Consider the following 19,749-nt stretch of genomic DNA (forward strand, 5'->3'; position numbering starts at 1 on the left):
TTTGTTGATTCTGATTCTACTTTATTAATCTTTCCTTATAAGTTTATGTTTCCGTCCTCATTCATGCACTACATGGTATTATATATGTTTGTTAATAAATTTTGCAGTTCGAAAAAAAAAAAAAAACATTTGGCATAGAGAAATCATAAGCATTTGGCATTTGATATTGTTCTCTATGTATCTGTAATCAAGATTATTAAATATTTGTTACGTGTTTAATCACTGCAGGATGAATGTTCCAAGGAAACTGACACTTCCATCCCTTTTCCAAATCTTGTCCCGTTCCCTTGCAAGCAAAAGACAAATTTGTCCTTCGCTTTTTAAGGAGATAGAGAGCCAGGTAAGAATTGATTGCATCATTCATTCATATTCATTTCAAGATTCGTTTTATTTGTGATAGTTTGTATGGAGTTGCTGATGCCTGATAGTCCCTCTTATAGTTGACTTTTTAATGGGCCTCATACACACAGAGGTCAAACTACTCTAAGTTTTCATGATTTAGGTTCATTGTTTGATATTCATTTTGTACCATTATTGCATATATTCATGTTGCATAATTGATTTTGGTGTGCTTGCTTATATTTTAGAAGAGAGAACTCTTTCAAGATTTGGATCCGTTATTGTGAAACTCCTTACTCTGTTACAGGTATGCCTCATGTTACACACACTTTACTTCCACTTTATGTCATTATGTAACATTTTCAAACTAGAAGTTGTTAGAATAAGAGCTGAAATTGTTGATGCACAGGGGATGTTATACATGCTGAAAGTTTTATGTGTCAGCCGATTGAACAATCCACATTTAAATTTGACTGCAAGTTTTATGTGTCAGCCGATTGAACAATTTATGGAAGAGTAAAAAAAGAAGATAGGATTATGTCTGTTTGTCTTGAATGTTGATTGTTCCATGAAGGTATATAAGATCTTGATAATGTTATTTAATACGAGGCAAGATAACAATCCACTTTTTTATTTCTCTTTTTGAGTGGATAAAATATTCAAGTGGTGAACTTGACCATTGTTTGTTATCTCACACAGTTAATGGAGTCTCTAAAGCTCATTATGAATTGCTAAAAACATGAGTATTTTCGGTAATCAATTTCAATATGATTTTTATATTACATCTTAGATATTCATTTTCAAGTTTCTTTTTTACTTATATGGTTAGCTGGTATGGTTCATTTTGAAATTCTATAGCCTCATAGCTTACAAGGGTATTAATATTTCTGCTATTAGATGTTTCATTTTTAATATTCCTTGAATTGAAATTTTTTTTAGTTTTGGTTTTGGAAAAAAAATGTTTAGTAAATAAGAAAATTACCACTCATGGTTTATTTGCAGGAATTTTATGAGTTATGACCTGAGAAATTTTACTACAAAATAGACGGAGCAATGCAGGTAATTTTGGACACTATTAGTTGTAATATATATTCCTTTAAGAGTTTAATATTTATATGAAAAAATTGTTTTGTTTTTGTTGTTATTATAGGCATCAGGTACGTGAAGCATGAAAATTTTTTATGTATGAATCCTATAAATGCTTACTGCTTGTCAAGGCCGATGGATCCACAACGTTCATTTTATTTTGTGTTTTGTGTGTTTGACTTTAAAAGTCAAAGCAGTACAAGGGTCATTTTATTTTGTGTTAACTTTAAAAGTCAAAGTATTAGAATGGCCATTTTATTTTGTTTGTGTTGCACATGTGAATATAAGTAAAAATTAAGCATATTATTTGTGCACGTGTGAATATAAGAAGTAAATTTAAGCACTTGTGTCTTGTGATATATATTTTCCATACATAACTATGATGCATGATCATGGCTAACACATCCGCATTGATGTTCCCGTCTACCGGAGGAGTATTGGTTTCGAGATTTTAGTACTGTAATGTATCGTCACAAAATTCACCCATTGTTAGTCAAACTGAAAGTTTAGTTTAGGGCATTGTTGGTCAACCTTCGCTACCGGAGGAGGTCTGGACGGAAAGAAAAACTTTTTTGGGTTTGATAGTTCTGACAAATATATGCAGCCCAATTGACCCATTTATTAATAGACTGAAGTACAACTTCTTGCCACAAAAATGTTTTATCAATCGTAAAGCCACTATTTGTCTCACATAATTGCCTATCATGTAACAAGTATATCAGCTCATATTATTGCATGACTAGTAACCCAATATTGTGTGGAATTTATGTTTATATGTCAATATCGCTTTCATTATTTGCATTGGAGAACCTCAGGCATTTGAGAAATACGAAGGGCCGTATCCAAAAATTTAAATGTCTCGACCGAGCTGAAATAAAAACGTCCGTAAGTCCTAACGAGTATCGAAATAAAAAAAACCCGTAAGCCCAATATCTCATATGAGTTATGTGTAAATAAATATGTGGCCTAATATCTAATAAAAATATTAAGATTCGTACCTATTATATATTATATGGCCAGAGAATAGTGAACTTCAATGTGAGCTTTAGAAAAAACTTGATGGAATCCTGACCATTGATGTAACAGTTTCTAAGCAGTTTTCATGGTGGTTACCATTTTTCTCACGTTATAATAATAGGTTATAGGCATTTTACCATCCCTGTCACGTCACCCTCTTCCATCCTATTCAATTTTTTTATATTTATTTGACTAATGACTCTATTGTTGTTCAACAAAGATTCGATCTTTGTTTGTGAAGAAGTTAAAAATCATTATGCATCCTAAATAACAATCCTTTTAGTTTAGATATTAAGAACAAAAAACTTATATTCATATGCTATTCACTTCTATAAGTGAAGACAAATCATATCCACGGGTAGTCTTTTGATGGATAGGGGTTGCATCATCGGATGGACGGGAAGCTCGAGCTGTTCAATCACCGACAACTTATATCTACTTGGTTGCGCAATACTCCAAAATGTGGAAAATAGACTCCTAACTCTCCGGCTAAACCATCATCTTCTTTCCAGCCATTAATATTCTCCATATTCTTCCACCATTCATTGGTCTTTGCTCAATTCATTGCTATTTATGTCGACTGACGTCCATATATACTGAGGATCTCCTCCTTCATCTAGGTAAACAATTTCTTTTCGATTATAATTGCCTAACAATTCCGGCTTCCTAACCCTAATCCAATTGTTTCTCTACTGCTTTCGTCTCTCCGACTTATCGGTTCGAATCTCACTTACCGGAACTAATAGTTCTGCTTATGCTGTGAGTCAATTGTTGTATGTTATGTTCTTTGATTTATCTGGGTTTAGCTAAATTAGGTTGAATAATGTATAATTAATTTAGCTTGAATATAAATTAGGTTAGACCCAGATGTGGGTTTTATTAAATTTAGGGTTTTGGAATTTGTAGGACGAAGAGGGTATTCCGCCGGATCAACAGAGGTTGATTTTTGCCTGAAAGCAGTTGGAGGATGGAAGAACACTTGCGGATTACAACATCCAGAAAGAGTCAACACTTCGTCTTGGGTTACGGCTGAGAGGTGGAACTCTGACCAAGGTCAAGACTTTTAAAACTATGCTTTTTTCCCCAAATTCTATTTATGTTCTTACGCCGTATTTGTATGTTTCGACGTCACTTTTAATAGAAACGCTAACATACAAGTTATTAAAACTGTGTTGTTACTCCATGGTTTCACTTTTTTTTATTCATAAATGTGTTTATAGTTTAGGATTACCTTTTGTAAGAATTCTCTATATATAGTTAATAGCGCTGTCACGTTCTTAGTTAATTTGCATTCTGATATGATTATCCAAAACTGAGTTACCCGCCAACGCGCGGGCACTCTTACTAGTTACCTATAAAACATATTGGATGTCTAATATGGTAATTATACACATTCCGGCGAGACGCCGTTAATTTTAATGCCCTGCCTTGTCTGCAAACGTTACACTTCAACTTCAGGCTACATTAAAGTGCTCTCCGACAGCATTAACTGTAATCATAAACAAAAATGAAACTGACGTTAAAAGGTCTCTCTGAACACTCGATCGCTTACCCTTCCATCCTTCAACTTCAATTGAATGCTTTATTATCAGTTTTCATAAAAAACCACAAATCAATTTCTTCTCTCTGAAACTTCTCCACGCATCCACCAAGCAATAGCGTCTTCCTGTGGATTATGTTTCTCAATTGGAGTCGCTTATGGTTGAGGGAACCGTTTTTTCTATCTCTAATGGATTTCCGGTTGCTGTTATAGTTTCGAATTAAAGTTCAGACATGGTGCAAATAGGTTTGTCTTCATCATATCGAGTTTGATTTAGGTTAAATTCCTGTTGGATTTTGTTATCATCTCTCTGATTATATTTGTTCTTTATTTCCGGTGTTATCATCTCTGCATATAGAAACTTGATTTAGGTTAAATTTGTGTTTGATTAAGGGTTTACTCACAGTTTGTATAGAACTAATTTGTGGGAAACTTCATAATATTAGATTTCTGCTGTAAGTTGGATTGATTCCAAATCTTGTTAAATGATTCTTGACAACTTTGGATCTGCACTATCAATCATCCAAAGGCAGTCTAAGTTTGATTGTTTAATAGGTATGATTTAATTTGTATTGAATCAAATTCAAATTTGAGTTGTTTGATATCATCATCTTCATAAGAATTTTTGTTGGCGGTTGCTCAATTTTGGAACTACAAGTATAATTTGTTTTGAAATACTAATCTTACTTCCTTATGGTATAAGATATTTAGTTTAAATCTTATTTGTTTGCAGTGGTGGCTACAACATCACAACATGCCCTGGTTGTTCTACATAGCTGATAAGTTTGACATGGGTGGTTCAGCAGCAGTGTTAGGTGCTGCAAAAGCCCGAGGTAAAATATAAAACCCTCCGGATTAGAGGTGAGTCAAACGGGCTATAAGGGTTAGGGTTTCATCCGTGTGCATACATAACTAGAAATGGCCCATAGATAACTAACTACTTGGCTACTAACTTTTTTTCTTTACTTGTTTTATCATCAATAAGTTAATGTATGAAACTACCTCTAAAAATATGTTTTTAAAACAATAATCATTTGTTTAATAAAAAGATTACAAGAGGCTGTAACACAAATTGACTACACCTGCGTTTTGACCACTTTGACCGGTTTAAGAGTTTAGTGTTTTGGTTGGCTTATCTATGTTTTTAAAGATTTTTATAGTTGAAAGAAATATAAACTGAAATGGGTCAAGTTACGGGTTGTTTTGGGCCTTTGGCCTTTGGAAACTTAAAAGTTGTTTCGGGACATGTTGCTAACACGCTAGATTTGTCTACTAAGACAATTTTGGTCAAAATTAATTAATTGATTTTCTAATTGTATCCGGGGGCTCTTTAGGTATTGTGGACAGTTTCGGGATATTTTAATTTTTGGTCGGGGTTGTTTTGGGTTACATGCAGATTGACGTAATTGTACTATAAGCAAGGTGCTACTATTCTATAGTACATTACATCTCATTGTTTGCAAATGATCACATTCACAAAGGTTATCGGATGACCTGTTAGAGAAAATAATAGAAGTGGTGAGACATGAAAGTATAGAATTTGCAGATAGATCTCTATTCAAACTGAACCTACTGTGGCAACAACTACCCATCTTTTAATCAAGGAGAGAAGGTTTATATTTTATATTACCATTTGTTTCACATGCTCAAACTTCAATTTTTCATATAACTTGGAATCTAACCCAAAGTCTGAACTCTGAACCATCTAACAGTGGGTTATTCGGTGGAACAGGTCGGTTGAATACAGGTTGGGTTATGAGCTAGAAAAGGTGGAGATGAACTACAAGATCCTCAAATCAGGTAATATAGAGATTTTAAGGCTAAGGGGTATTTAGGTAGTTTAACAACTACCCTTGAAATAAAATGTTATCAGGGGCGGATGTGCAATAATATGAGGAGCACCCGCTACCCCTCAACTTATCTGGCGAAGTGGAATTTTTTAATTTTTTTCTTTTAACATTTTATGTATTAGGTTACACCTGAAATTACACTACCCCTAAAAAATTTTAACACCCAAAACTTCACCTTTCAAAGTTTTATTGCAAGCCCCAAAATAATTAAAAGCCTACTATTTAATTAAACTCCGTGTGCAACGGGCAACCATACGGCGGCATGCGCCAAACGGATAGTCAGTTACCGATACGTGCCGAACAGGTTACCCCGCGCCGGTACACAAATTCACGAAACCGGGCCTGGGACACATGCTTAACTGGCCACATTTACGAGTAAAACGGGTGTCGGTACACTCGAAACTGGTAATTACGTGCCGGTACACGCGAAACGGGTAACCCGTCGCCGGTATGCTCTAAACACGAAACCATGCCCGGGTCGCATGAATCACGTTACCTTGCCCAGGTACGCGCGAAACACGAAAACAGGCGCTCGTACTCACAAAACGGGTAAAAAAATGTGTTGTATAAAAAAAGTTATGCTATCCCCGAAATAATGTTCTAGATTCGCCATTGAATGTTATCATGTAGGTATAACGTTGAATGGAAGCACAATAAAGAGAATATTGAGTCTGGAAAACTTGGTATATTAGTTTTTAAATTTTGATTCTTGATTAACGCTAACTAAATATGAACATAAAGAAATGCTATAGACATAAAATATTTTATTGTTATGTTCATTTTGTCCTGATATATTAAAAGGAATCATACATTCGCAACCACACCTGAACACCACACCTTCGACCTGCAGAGTTTTTTTTATATGCTAATAGTCCGTGTGTTAAATGAGCCGCGCTCGCGGGAACCTAAGACGAACTCGAAAACATGAAACGGGTTTGAACACGAACTTACTCTTAACTATCCTTTTCTACGCTTAAAAGTTTAGAGCAATGATATGAAATTGTGATAACGAAATGAATATATGGCTGCTCTCATTCATTCTATAGCAATTGTTTAGAAGATAGATAGAATTTTGTAACAATTATTATTATTATTATTATTATTATTTAATTATTTAATGATTTGATTTGTTTTGACTTTTGATTAGAACCCGCTTTTAGATTTGTATCCGTCGAGGCGTGATCGATTCCGATAGTTCTTGAAGGCGTATGATTAAGGTTAACATATTTCTAAAGGCCTAAGTCTTCCAGGTTATTTCTTATATTTGGTGCTTGCTCTAAACAGTTTTACGTGTCACTAATTTCTGCAATGCCATGTTAAATATTTTGATGAGGAAATGGTAATGTCTTGATTCAAAGTTTTGGAGCTTCAAATTAATTTAATGAAAATATTACGATTTGGTCGAGTTTGCATAGATTTTTAGGTTGCAGTTAGGTGTAGCGAATGTTTATATTTTTATATTGTTTTTCTATTAAGAACTAGTATTTCGACCCCCCGCGTTGCGGGGGGTTGTGAAACCATAGCAAAAACAAAACCAAACAACATTTCATCGAACTGGTGTACACCCAAAAAAAAAGGATATCTAAAACCTTTATCCAAACAAACCATAAAAAGTCCAAAGTCCAAAAGGAGAGAATTTTGATAACAAACACATAGAGGCAAACAATTTTTAAACATCATATTTTTAACAGCCTTTAGAATTAACGCAAAGTATTAATTAGAAACTATACAATGATCCTCGCAACACGATCTATAGTGTAAAGTACTTAATAAAGAAACACATCCGTATATCCCATGAATCCACCATCTCCAAGTGTTTTGCTTTCTCTATCAGTATGACCAGAATTAGAAAACTTGATGTATAGAGAAACTTAGAAAAGCACAAAACTTGTTAAGGTAATAGCAAATTAGCAATATCAAATAAAAAATAATTAAAGGCTAAATAAAACTTCTAAATAGTAACATATTATCATATGTAATTTAAGTAACTCATGAAGATGGATGACTCCTACCCTTGCCTTCTCATCTCTTCCAAAGTCTTTTTGATAAACCTTTCAGCCCTTTCATCAATTGAATCTTCTTCAATTTCGCCATCGCCGCCATCGTGGGCCCCACCAGTCTTGCATAACTGCAGCAGCTCCTCCACTGCAGCCTCAATATCCATCTCTCCTTTAACCCTCAATGCAGCACTCATTTTCTTGGTTTTTTCCCTCACATCTTCCCCTAACTTACTCACCATCACATTCTGCACAACCGCTGCCACGTTCCTGCGCCCGAGCCGCCCATTCCCATCCCTCACCACCTCCACTCCAACCCCAACTTCGACAACCAACCGAGCGTTGACCGGCTGGTCAAACTGCATGGGCATGGCTATTATAGGGACACCAAACTTCATAGCCTCCATGACTGAACTCCAACCACAATGACTCACAAAACCACCAACATTTTTGTGTCCTAAAATTCTTGTTTGTGGGGCCCACCCTTCAACTAATAAACCCCTATCTTTTACCCTTTCAAGAAACCCTAATGGCAAAGCTTCAGAAAGCTTTATTTCTTTTAGCCCTTTTGGGAACCTTAAAACCCATATGAAATTCATGTTACTCATTTCCAACCCATGTGCAATATCTTTCAAATCATCACTAGTAAGAAAGTATTCACTCCCAAAAGAAACAAAAACAGTGGATCCAGTGGTTTTTTTGTCAAGCCACTCGATCACATTGTTTTCTTTCATGTTCACCTGACGCGGGTCCACTACAAGTGGACCCAGATGCACAATCTTTTTACCGGTCAACATAGAAAGATAATCAGAATTCTTACCTTCGATCTCATTAAACGATTTAACAAGAATAATACTTGTCGAATTGTTATAACATCCAATGATACTCCCTAAATCCTTACGGTTTTCTTCTGTGCACTCGACACGATAGGTATTATTAGCAGCAGCAACACTAGTGGTGATAAACACCACCGCATGGATTCCAAGGGCGGCAGCCGCCTTTGGAGCCCACGGTTGTAGAATATCATAAATGAGAAAATCAGGCATTAGGGTTTGCAAGATTTTTGAAAACCTAGGGCTTGACATGTCAAAAGCTTGTTTGAGAACAGGCATAAGATGGATAGGGAGGCCATTGGTGGTATGAAGGTGTGGTGGAAGTTCAGGTAATGTGGGAAGTTGGAGTTCTACGAATCGAATCGAGGCTAAACTTCGCTCGTTTTTCAATGTTTTGGTGACCGAATTGAGGTTAGCAGGAGTCGAGCAAAGGTAGACGTCGAAAAGGTTCGTGTTACTCAGTTTTTTGGCTAGTTCTAGGAAGGGTGAGATGTGACCATGGCCTAACCATGGGAACATCAAAACAGTAAGCCTTTGGTTATTCATTGTCATTCTGAAACTCAAAAGACAAAAGGTATGCTATATGAAATTTGATTTGAAGGTGGTTGTGTCTGTTTGAGGTGATCAACGCTCGTGTATATATATTAATTTTGCAACTATGGAAAGTTGCTTTACACATGAATGAAATTGCATGAAATCTTTTATTTACATGCATCGGGATTTTAGGAGTTGATATTTTCCACATTTTGTAACCGTGGAACACATGACAAACATATATCTTGAAAGGTTTAATTTCTAGTTAGATATTTTGAATCTACAATCAATATATATAACTTTATTTTGGCCATAAAGAAAAAAAAATAACATGTTAATTAGTACGTTTTTTGGATATATGAATTTACTAAATTGGACAACTAAATGTTTGCCTGCATGTTAAAATATTCCTTTCACAGGACAATACATTATTTTGGATGAAAAAAGTTCTAATAACGGGTCTGGTTGAGTACTCTAAAACTGTCTTCATTTAAGTTGGTCGGACTAGAAAAGTGCCTAACCCGATTAAGTACTTTTGAACCGTCTTCTTTTGCTATAGGGTGTGGTTTGGCCGATTTTTAAAACATACTTTTCCATATTTTTTTTAAAAGAATCAAAATCAAATTTTCCTAACGCACTACCATAAACTAGGTACTTTATTTATTTTGGAAAATATTTTTTTTTATTATTACCAATCATGGCTTACATAAAAGGTAGTTAGTTTTATATTTTTGTTTCTATGTATAAACGTTACGGTTGTAAAAACGATCCAAGGGCAATCTCACGATCTTTCAATTTGTGATTGGAAAGTTATTGTAATTAATTGGACTTATTATTCGATTGTTAATAAAAAGGGCAATCTCATGACCATTTTGTAACTATAAAGTTGGAGTGTTTGTCATATTCGTTACATTTATTTTTTAAATCAATCAAATTGTTCTTTTCAAAATTTATAATTAATTAAATAGTTTATATAAACTTTGCTAACTCGATTAATTATCTCATTGAAATATATGCGGGTTATATATAGAGTACAAGATAGGAAGATACAATAGAATAGAGAAATTAGTGGAAACAAATCAAATCGATCTATAAACAAAGGATATATACATAATATTTTACACCATGTGACGCCTAGTCAGCTTTTAGGCATTTTGCAAAATATAGGTGTAGTGGAAAAAATAGTCCAAAACACCTCTCTCTCTCCCTCCTCCACCTCTTTCTCACAAATTCCTCAAAATTCGTACATTCTTAGCGCTTTGTAGGAAACGTTTTATGAAAACGCCAACCCCAAAACGTGGGGGGGGGGGGGGGTGTTTCCCGCCATGAACTACGGATGGTCTTAGTAGTAGGAGGAGAACAAATACACACAATGGATCTGAACTGCTGAATAACCCCTTTGTAACAATAGGATCATAGTGATTGCCAATCAGAATGTGTAATACACAAATGTACCTAATCTGTACATTTTTACAAACAAAATGCATGTCAATTTCCACATGCCTGTTACCTTTATATTTTACACGATTGCCCAAACAATACATAATAGAAATAACAAGTTTTTTAACCCGGCGTGATGCGCTGGGCCATGTTGGTTCTGTTTATGTACCCGTCGTGTTATAACGGTGCACTAATGTGAGTTCGAAGGTGTGGGTTGGGTTTGTTAAGAAATCAACACTAAATAAAAAAATTAATCAGTCAATGTAGAAAATAGTATTGACGCTCATATAACTTATAACAATATAATTAACATATTAATTAAAGGTCGTGACGTTAACGACACTGATATTCCCGAACACGCTGCTCGAAGACTCGATCGGTAAAAATCGGGCGTTCTAGTGTGGCGAGTCAACGCGAATTCGGTCGGTATTAACTATTGTTATGGTACTTGAAATAAACTTAAAAAATAAATCCGTAAAACTAACATATTTAAAATTAAAAAAAAACACAAAAAAGTAGCGATACTCGTATAACGTATTATAAAAAAAGAATATAAAATATTTACAATAGAGTTTGTTAGGTCGGTAAAACTCGGTCGTTAGTAAAACCCGAGCGTTGCAGCAACAAGTTGACACGTATTTGGTCAATATTGGTTATGATCCTAACAGTACCATATTTAAACCCAAAAAATAACTTTATCTAATTAACATATAAAATTAAATTGTTAAAATGACGTTCATATTCGGTCGGTAAAATCCGAGTGTTGGTAAAACTCGAGTGTTGAAACAGGGGTGTTGTTAAAACCCCGACAGGTTAAAACTGAGTGTTACGACGACAAGTTGATGCGAAATTGGCCAATATCAGTTATGTTCATTACGGTATTAGCAACGTTGGTAAAACACAAGCGTTAAACCTAAGAAATAAATTCTTCAAATTAACTTATAAAGACACGAAATATTTAACGACGTTTATTCAGTCGGTAAAACCCGGACGTTCATAAACCCGTGTTTTCGGTGCCGAACGTTGGGGTGATGAGTTAGTAAAACTCAAACGTTGGTAAAACCCGAGTGTTGTTGGCCTTGGGCGTTGCGACGGTGAGTCGATGTGAACTTCTTCGGTTTCGGTTACGTTTTCAAGGGCATATGGTACTGGAATTAAAACAAAAATGTCAATAAAACACGGTTGCTGGTAAACCCCGAGCTTTGTCGTCCCAGGCGTTGCGACAATGAGTCGGTAAAACCCGAGCTATGTCGGTCCCTAATGCTGATACGACACGAATAACCGTTTAAGTATCAAATTATAACAAAAAGAAAAAAAACAATATATATTACTGGGCATTATCCAACGCTACCAAGTGGACCAATATGAGTCCAACGTCACCAAACTTCTTCTTTATTATATATAATGTAATAATTTTAATTTGGCACAGTGTAAAAGGTTTGTTAAAATCGAAAATTTATTATCTTATTATGATGCTCTTAATTAAGAATTACATTTGAAAGTCATATGAAAAGTGATTTTGATGAATAACTACTTAAGGTTTAGTGGTTTACTTATTACCATCTAATAATAATATTGATATATTCGTTTTGTTTACGAAGTATACAGTAGAATTAATGATTTTCCGTAACTCTCATATTCATCGAAATGTTTTTTATTTGTATTTTCCTTCAGTCAACACTCCCGTTTAAATTAAGTTCATCTGTTTACCGTCATCGCCATCAGTCATCGTCATCACTGCTTTCATCTTCTATAAACTCATTAGCTCAAATAATGAACCAAACCGTTACTGATTGAATCCTTATTGTGTCCCGCCGCAACGCGCGGGCTCTTACACTAGTAATTTTCTTATGTATTTTGATGTTTCTATATACTTTAATTGTTTGTGTATGTGACAGGGTTTTGGTAATTTCGTTCTTATACTGGGTTATAAAATAGTGTATGGTTTTGATACTCGTAATGTATTGTTGAAGGTTATTCTTCGAGTTTGTGGTGATGCTCATTGGTATCGGATGTATGTGTTTATTCTTATATGGTTAAAAAATAACTGTGTTGACATGACTATGATCAAAGTCGTTCTGAAAACTGAGTTGAAATATAAAATACTTGGGGTACTTTGTAGAGCGATTCAATAAGTTGGAACATTTTCAACTTTCAAACAATTGGAACTATTGGTGTGCATGGACGTTGGCTCAATTATTAGCCACAATCAAACTAATCATTCGGTTTTCGCCTTTTCGGTTAACCGGTTCATTATATTTGATTATTTTTTTTCGGTTAATAACCACAATCAAATTTCGGCCAAAATCCTTATTTGGAAATACATGAAAGTAATACATAAATACATGAAATGATAGCATAACTATATGAAACGGGGTATAAAAATTTTGAAATGGTGGTATAATCGCTAACCAATTTTTGGTTAATTTGATATTCAGTTCATTTCAATTAGGTTTTTTTGGTTTTTGGTTTGGCTATTTCTCACCCTTAACTAGAACACTCTATTGAAAAAGAATTCATGGTTCATATAGCTGAGATGGTATTTGTCCAGTATCATTGAAGAGGTAGGTCCCAGCAGAGCCCAGTTGGACCCGCAAGACTCACCTCAAAGAGGGACGTCTGCGCAGTTGAACCCGCAAGACTCACCTTCAACAGGGACGTCTGCGCAAAGGCTAAACTCGCAACCCCTTGAAGAGGGACGTCTGCGCAGAAACCAACTGGGCCCGCAGAACCTACCATGCTCAGAGACGTGACGTCCTTACGCGCAGTATGCAAGCTGTTCCCGCAGGAAAAGCCTCCCAATGGTGTACTCCGCCTGTCCCCGCAGCCGCGGATACAAGCCATCAGGGAAGGCTACCTGCGCAGCAAGGCTACACGCACAAGACACTTAACTCTTAAATAATTCAGTAATGTCACCTGAAGAAGGAGTGAGCAAGCCGGGAACACTCCCGCACAAAGCCGGGAAAACTCTCGCCCAAATGAGCCAGTCCGTACGATACTGGAGGATCTTTTGTACTGTACCTGACAAGGTATGGACAAAAGATCTGACCAAAGATACGACAGCTCACTGACAACAGTATGACGAGCAGCACGCTCTTGTACTGTATGTCACTGTTAGCCGCTGCCTACTCACCAACCTGTCGGAGGACGTGCATAGCCTGCAGTTGGTGGAACAGGAATAGTACACAGCCGGCCTGGTCACTATCAGCCGCTGCCTACCCACCAACCACCAGCATGGCATGTGCGTAGCCCACAGTTGGCAGAACAGGAACACTATTCAGCCGGCTGTACCTGCTTGGAAACCTACCTTCGGCTATAAATACTCCAACACCTTGGAACGGTATGATTATCTTGTATCTTATATCTTATCTCATATCTCATATCTTGATATATTACCTGATATCTGCTCTAGTCATTCTCTTAATATACACTTATATTCAAGAGCAATCTAGTCTGATTCTCACGCCGGAGGGTGGTCACAAGGAGGTACCCCCCCCTTCTCAGTGACGAGCTCACGGTATCTGTTTTGCAGGTCATCAGAAGAACCATCTTTGCCGGACCTAACCCCTCGTGGGAAACATCTATTTAACCCCCAGATTATCACTAATCTGCCCGGGGTCAATTAGTGTTTCTTCATTGGCGCCATCCGTGCAAAACATCCGAAAAGATGGTTAAAGTTACTCCGTTGCCAAAGCCAGCGAATGACCAAGAAACCCCGGTAACCACAACCCCAGCTACTGGGGGGAACACCGGCGAATACACACATTTTACGAACACTACCCCGGTTACCCAAGCCGGGGCAAGTGCAGTAAATTTTACGAACACTACCCCGGTTACCCGAACCGGGGCAAGTGCAGTAAACGATCCTCCCCTGGGATTCATTGATACCCAGGTGGAAAGACAACAGACGAGGCCCCCTCGCCAAACACTTGAACAAGTTAAAGCGTGGGCGGAAAAACGTCAAAGGGAATTCCAAGCTGAGTTGGATGAACGCTTGCGTTCACTCCAACAGGCTGACGAATTCCGAAGCACTCAACAGCTCAACATGAGCAATGAGTGCGAGTACTTGGACGATGATTCGGAGGAATCCGACACCGACGCAAACCCTCGCCATAGGGCGAAAGGGAAGCGTAAGGAAACGGACTTCCAACCGAGAAGGAATTTTGGAGAAACCTTCAAACCAAAAAACGCGGGTGGAAACCCACGTGACTTCTCTAAAACCTTCAGACCAACCGCTGCAAATGCGGGAACCTCCAAGTTTGCAAGGGACATTGCGGAAGCAATCGCCCCAAGAAGTGCCAAACAAATGTCAAACATCGGCACCTATGATGGTATATCTGACCCAGACGATCATTTGAACAGATTCATAGCAGGGGCAACCGTCAGCAACTGGACGGAACCCACGTGGTGTTATATATTCCAGATGACGCTGGTTGGAGCAGCCAGAGCGTGGTTCGACCGTCTACCGGTCCACCACATCTACGATTGGGCAGACTTCCAGCAGAAGTTTAGCCAACACTTCAGCCAACAAAGGAAGTATACCGAAGAGCAATGGACAATCCTCAATTGCATTCGAGAGGAAGATGAATCTTTGCTAGACTTCATCACTCGCTTCAACTCAAAGAAGCTAAGTCTGGGTAATATTAGCGAAGATCTTGTTCGCAGCTGCTTTCATCCAGGGCGCGAAAGACCCAGAGCTCATCCGCACCTTAACGGGTAAAGATGGCATGCCATCCACATGGGATGCCATCATGACAGCAGCTAAACGCTTCGCGGAAACAGAAAAGCAACTGGGTAGAGATCTTCCCCAGAGCACAAACCTCTACACCCAGAAAACAAGAGAAAACAATGTCCTTACCGCCCGATTAAACAAAAAGAGGAAGCTAGGCATTTGGCAGTCAAGGGTAAACTTTGACACCTCATCCGGCTCGCACCCTCGGTTAGGCGGAAAGGATAACATGCCGTCAAACTGGAACTCCAGATGGACGCCACTCACCAAAAGCGTCACCGAGATATTCGACACTGAGACTCTCCCATGGCCAAAGGCTCCAATGATCCGAGAGCGTCACAACGCTGATCAGAGCAAATTCTGTGACTTCCACAGGACAAAAGGCCACAACACCGAGGAATGCGTAGACTTGAAGGACATCGTCGAAGCATTTGTCAGAAATGGGACGCTCACGCACCTCGTGGCGTAATGAACGCTGAGCAGGCTAATGCGTGTAGAACCCCAGTTGGGGAAAACACGAATAAAACTGCAGCTTCAATGTCGGAGACTACATACTGCGTAAACAACGAGATTCCGAACCAAGTGCATATCGGCTCGAAAGGCTCGATGACACTCCCAAGAGCATGGAAGGGAGCTCAATTACACAGTCTGCATGTAGATCAATTCCAAACTTGTAAAAGAAAAGGCCCAGAGCCACTTCTAATGGAAATGATTCTCCTTATCACATTGACGCTGATGGTCTTACATTTATATTTCTACACTGATATGCCGGTCTTCACCGCATACATAAGTGGGGAAATAAGTCGTTGCGTGTGGAAGGCGGCAAAACCCGCATAAACACAAAACGGCAAACCTTCACGCAGGTCAGTCATAGGTAAAGTTTGGTCATCCCACTAAATGAAAGTGACGGTCTTACCCGCACAAATCATGATAGAGGAAACCGAACTAACCTATTGACAACCGCGCGTCGAACGGTTAATTTATTCAAAACACTGATATGTCGGTCTTCACCGCATACATAAGTGGGGAAGTAAGTCGTTGCGTGTGGAAGGCGGCAAAACCCGCATAAACACAAAAAACGGCAAACCTTCACGCAGGTCAGTCAGGTAAAGTTTGGTCATCCCACTAAATGAAAGTGATGGTCTTACCCGCAAAAATCATGATAGAGGAAACCGAACTAACCTATTGACAACCGCGCGTCGAACGGTTAATTTATTCAAAACGCTGATGCCGGTTTTCACCGCATAAGTGTAAAGAAATCGTTGCGTGTGGACGGCCGCAAAACCCGCGTAAACACAATAAACGGAAAACCTTCACGCAGGTCAGTTATAGGTAAAGTTTGGTGATCCCACTAAATGAAAGTGCCGGTCCTAACCGCACAAATCATGATAGAGGAAACCGAACTAACCTATTGACAACCGCGCGTCGAACGGTTAACTTATTCTAAACAGTTAGAAAATTTCTAAGGAAAAGATGAGGGAAACCTCCACGCAGGTCAGATATAGGTAAAGTTTAGCCATCCTACTAAGTGCAAGTGACGGTCTTACCCGCACAATCACGAAGGAGGAAGCAAAACTCCAACCTATTATCTACCACGTTCAAATGTTAACTTATTCAGAACACTTGGGAAGTTACTAATTTAAACTAAAGTATGCATGAGCAAGTCATATAACGTTTATAAAGCAAGACATCCAGTGAAAGTAGCGGTCCTACCCGCACAAAGATTTATATTTCATAATAATTCAAGTATTACAAGAATGGCCGGGTATCTACCCGCCTACAAGAATATAAATCTATACAATGTAAACCTATCCTAACAGTGGGAAGGGATCTAAAGGTTCAGGCTTCAGGACCACTCCCTCCAAACCCACTTGTACCCGCACCATCAGTTGGCTGTGGCGGTTCAAGGAAGGTCTTGAGAATGGTTAACCCATCATCAGCAGCAGCAACTTCGTTCACCTTCTCCACCACTGGATGCGGGAAGGCAGCATACTAGTTCACTGCTTGGTCATAAGCAGCTTCAGTATCCACATCATATAAAGGGAAGTTGGAAGGCGGGATGCCCTTCTCAACGAACCCTAGACCAAGCAGGAAGCCAGCCTTTTCCCCATCCTCATGAGAAGCGTTGAGGGCTGCGCTCATGGCATCGTCGTATGATGTGTCCGTGAAGACCCGATGCACAACCTACAAAACAAAAATACAAGTATCAAAACCTTTTCTAAGTATAAAGAAAAGCGTGAAGACATTATGAAGCTAAGCTTACCTGCGACAACGCTTCTCGTAGAAGCCATTCCTTGGTAACCAGAGCCTCCTGGAGGGCAGCTTGAGCTTGGTTACGGGCGCGTTCGGCTTCACTTTTGTTAAGGTTGGCAAGCAACACTTCTTTAGCCGCAGCCTCTTCGACGCCCTTAAGCTTACGCTCAGTATGGTCAAGCACGCCCCTCTGGTCCAAGATCTCTTGGAGCTTCTTGGCGTCTTCCATGGCCAAGGCATCATGAGCCTGTTGGAGCCTCTCTAGTTTGGCTTTACGTTCCTCATTCTCGAGGCGTAGAGGCTCAGCAACAGCTTCAGCCTTGGTGGCCCTCTCAGTTGCGTTCCGTGCAGTTTCCTTAGCCAGCCGAAGCTGTTTGTTAACAGCTTGGGCAGCCTTGGAACGGGTCTCGAGACGGGCCTGAACTTCAACCTCAAGGGCCTTGAAGGCCTTCTACTTCTCCGAAGCAACATCGGAGAGCCTCCTGTTCTCCTATCGGACAGCCCGCGCCTGAGCTACTTCTTGGATCCGAGCTGCCTTTAACTTGTCGTTTTCACGACAAAGCAGCTCGACGCGCAGCTGCATCCGGGCTAGGAGAATCCGGAGCTCATTTGTCAACCTACCCTCCTGGTAGCTTGACATTGCTTCCCCCAGCGCCCCCCTTGGGGCGGCGTGGCGCGCCCACTCGACGCATTCTACAGGCGTCCGAAGGGTTGTTCCTCGGCGGATGTTCCATCGTGGAACATACACTTCATTGGAATCCGACACTGCAAAAGCAAAAAGCAGTTAGGAAAAGATGATAAAAAAAATATATATAGAAATAATAAAAGGCCAAAATAACCCTACGCACCTGTAGGGTCGACGACAGGCTTGTATCCGCCAAACACATCACCCGAACCTAATGGATATCCATCCAAGAGGTCAGGCAGATGGGAAGGAGGCAGAGATTGGCTTGACGCCCCAACCCCGGACATACCTGAAGGACCGGCCGTAGCCGCCGGCGCCGGAGGAGGCATAGCGGAAGCCGCCGTGGTAGAGACCAACGGAGGTGAACTCACCGGAGGTGAACTCACAACCGCGGTCGTCGCTGCAGAAGGGACCACAGAAAAACTCACCGCCGGCTCAGTGAAAGAATCAGTGAATATGGCACTGACAACCGTCGGAGATGTTGTCACAGTTGGAGCAGTTGCCTCAACCGAGTGAGCAACTGAACCAACTGAAGCAGGCGCAGCCGTCTGGGTCATCGCCTCAGGTAGGTTGACCAAACCTACCATCATGGGTCCGGAGGTGCTCCTCCCCGCTCCACCCTGGAATGCGGTAGCATCCATGCCTACACGAAGACAAGATATTAAAAACAATGGCGGAAATAAATTGCGGGTAAGATTAATTTATACTTACGAGTTCTCTTCAACTTGAAGGTTCTGACCGGCGGGGACGAACCCGACGGAGCCGGCCTCTTCATGCCGGTCACCGTCGTAGAACTTGGTCGCGCGGCTAGTGGCAGCTGTCTCAACCTCCGAGACTGTTGTCCCACCACCACCAGGGTTCCCCGCCACCTCCTCGCTTTCGGTCTCTGAGTCAGACCGATTCACCGGATCGGCAGTGGAGGCAACCTTTGCCTTCCCCTTCCCGCCAACAGCCTTCTTCTTCCTTACGAAGAATGGACCATCTGCGGATTCCTCATCAGAAGATGACAAGATTAGAGGAATTCCAGCAGAGGTTTGAGCATTGACAGGTCTAGGGTTAAACTCCTTACCTGGCCGCGTGGCACTTAGAATCGGGTGGCCCGGCGGGTAGACCTCCACGAACCGATCCGCCGTTTGCTCAAGGATGGGCAACTCGTTCTCATCTAGAGCACGGGTACCCATCCGAGCGGGACCATCAGCTTCCCGCGGGTACAGAAGCGATTGCAAATCGTTTCCCTCTGAAAAAAGAAAAAAAAACAGTTTAGCGGAAAAACCCTAAATCAGCAAAAAGATGTGAAGCATACCGTAAGGGATAGAGTTCAAACCGTATTCAAGGACGATGGGAATCTGCGGCGCCTCCGCCCCAGCATTCTTCCACACCCGGCTCATCCCGAGCATCACCATCCCGGACTCCGCAAAGCGGTAAACCGGAGACTGGATCCGGGAA

At 39.9% G+C, this 19,749-nt stretch overlaps 1 pseudogene; it reads right to left on the reverse strand.

Annotated features, from left to right (window-relative positions):
• Positions 1-7,838: 7,838 nt before the first annotated feature.
• LOC143563693 (UDP-glucosyltransferase 29 pseudogene) lies at positions 7,839-9,328 on the reverse strand (annotated as a pseudogene).
• Between the last annotated feature and the right edge of the window lie 10,421 nt (positions 9,329-19,749).

Source organism: Bidens hawaiensis, unplaced genomic scaffold (genome assembly GCF_021521415.1).
Source record: "Bidens hawaiensis isolate Kalapana, Puna unplaced genomic scaffold, B.hawaiensis_p1.1 tig00021509_1, whole genome shotgun sequence".
NCBI lineage: Eukaryota > Viridiplantae > Streptophyta > Magnoliopsida > Asterales > Asteraceae > Bidens > Bidens hawaiensis.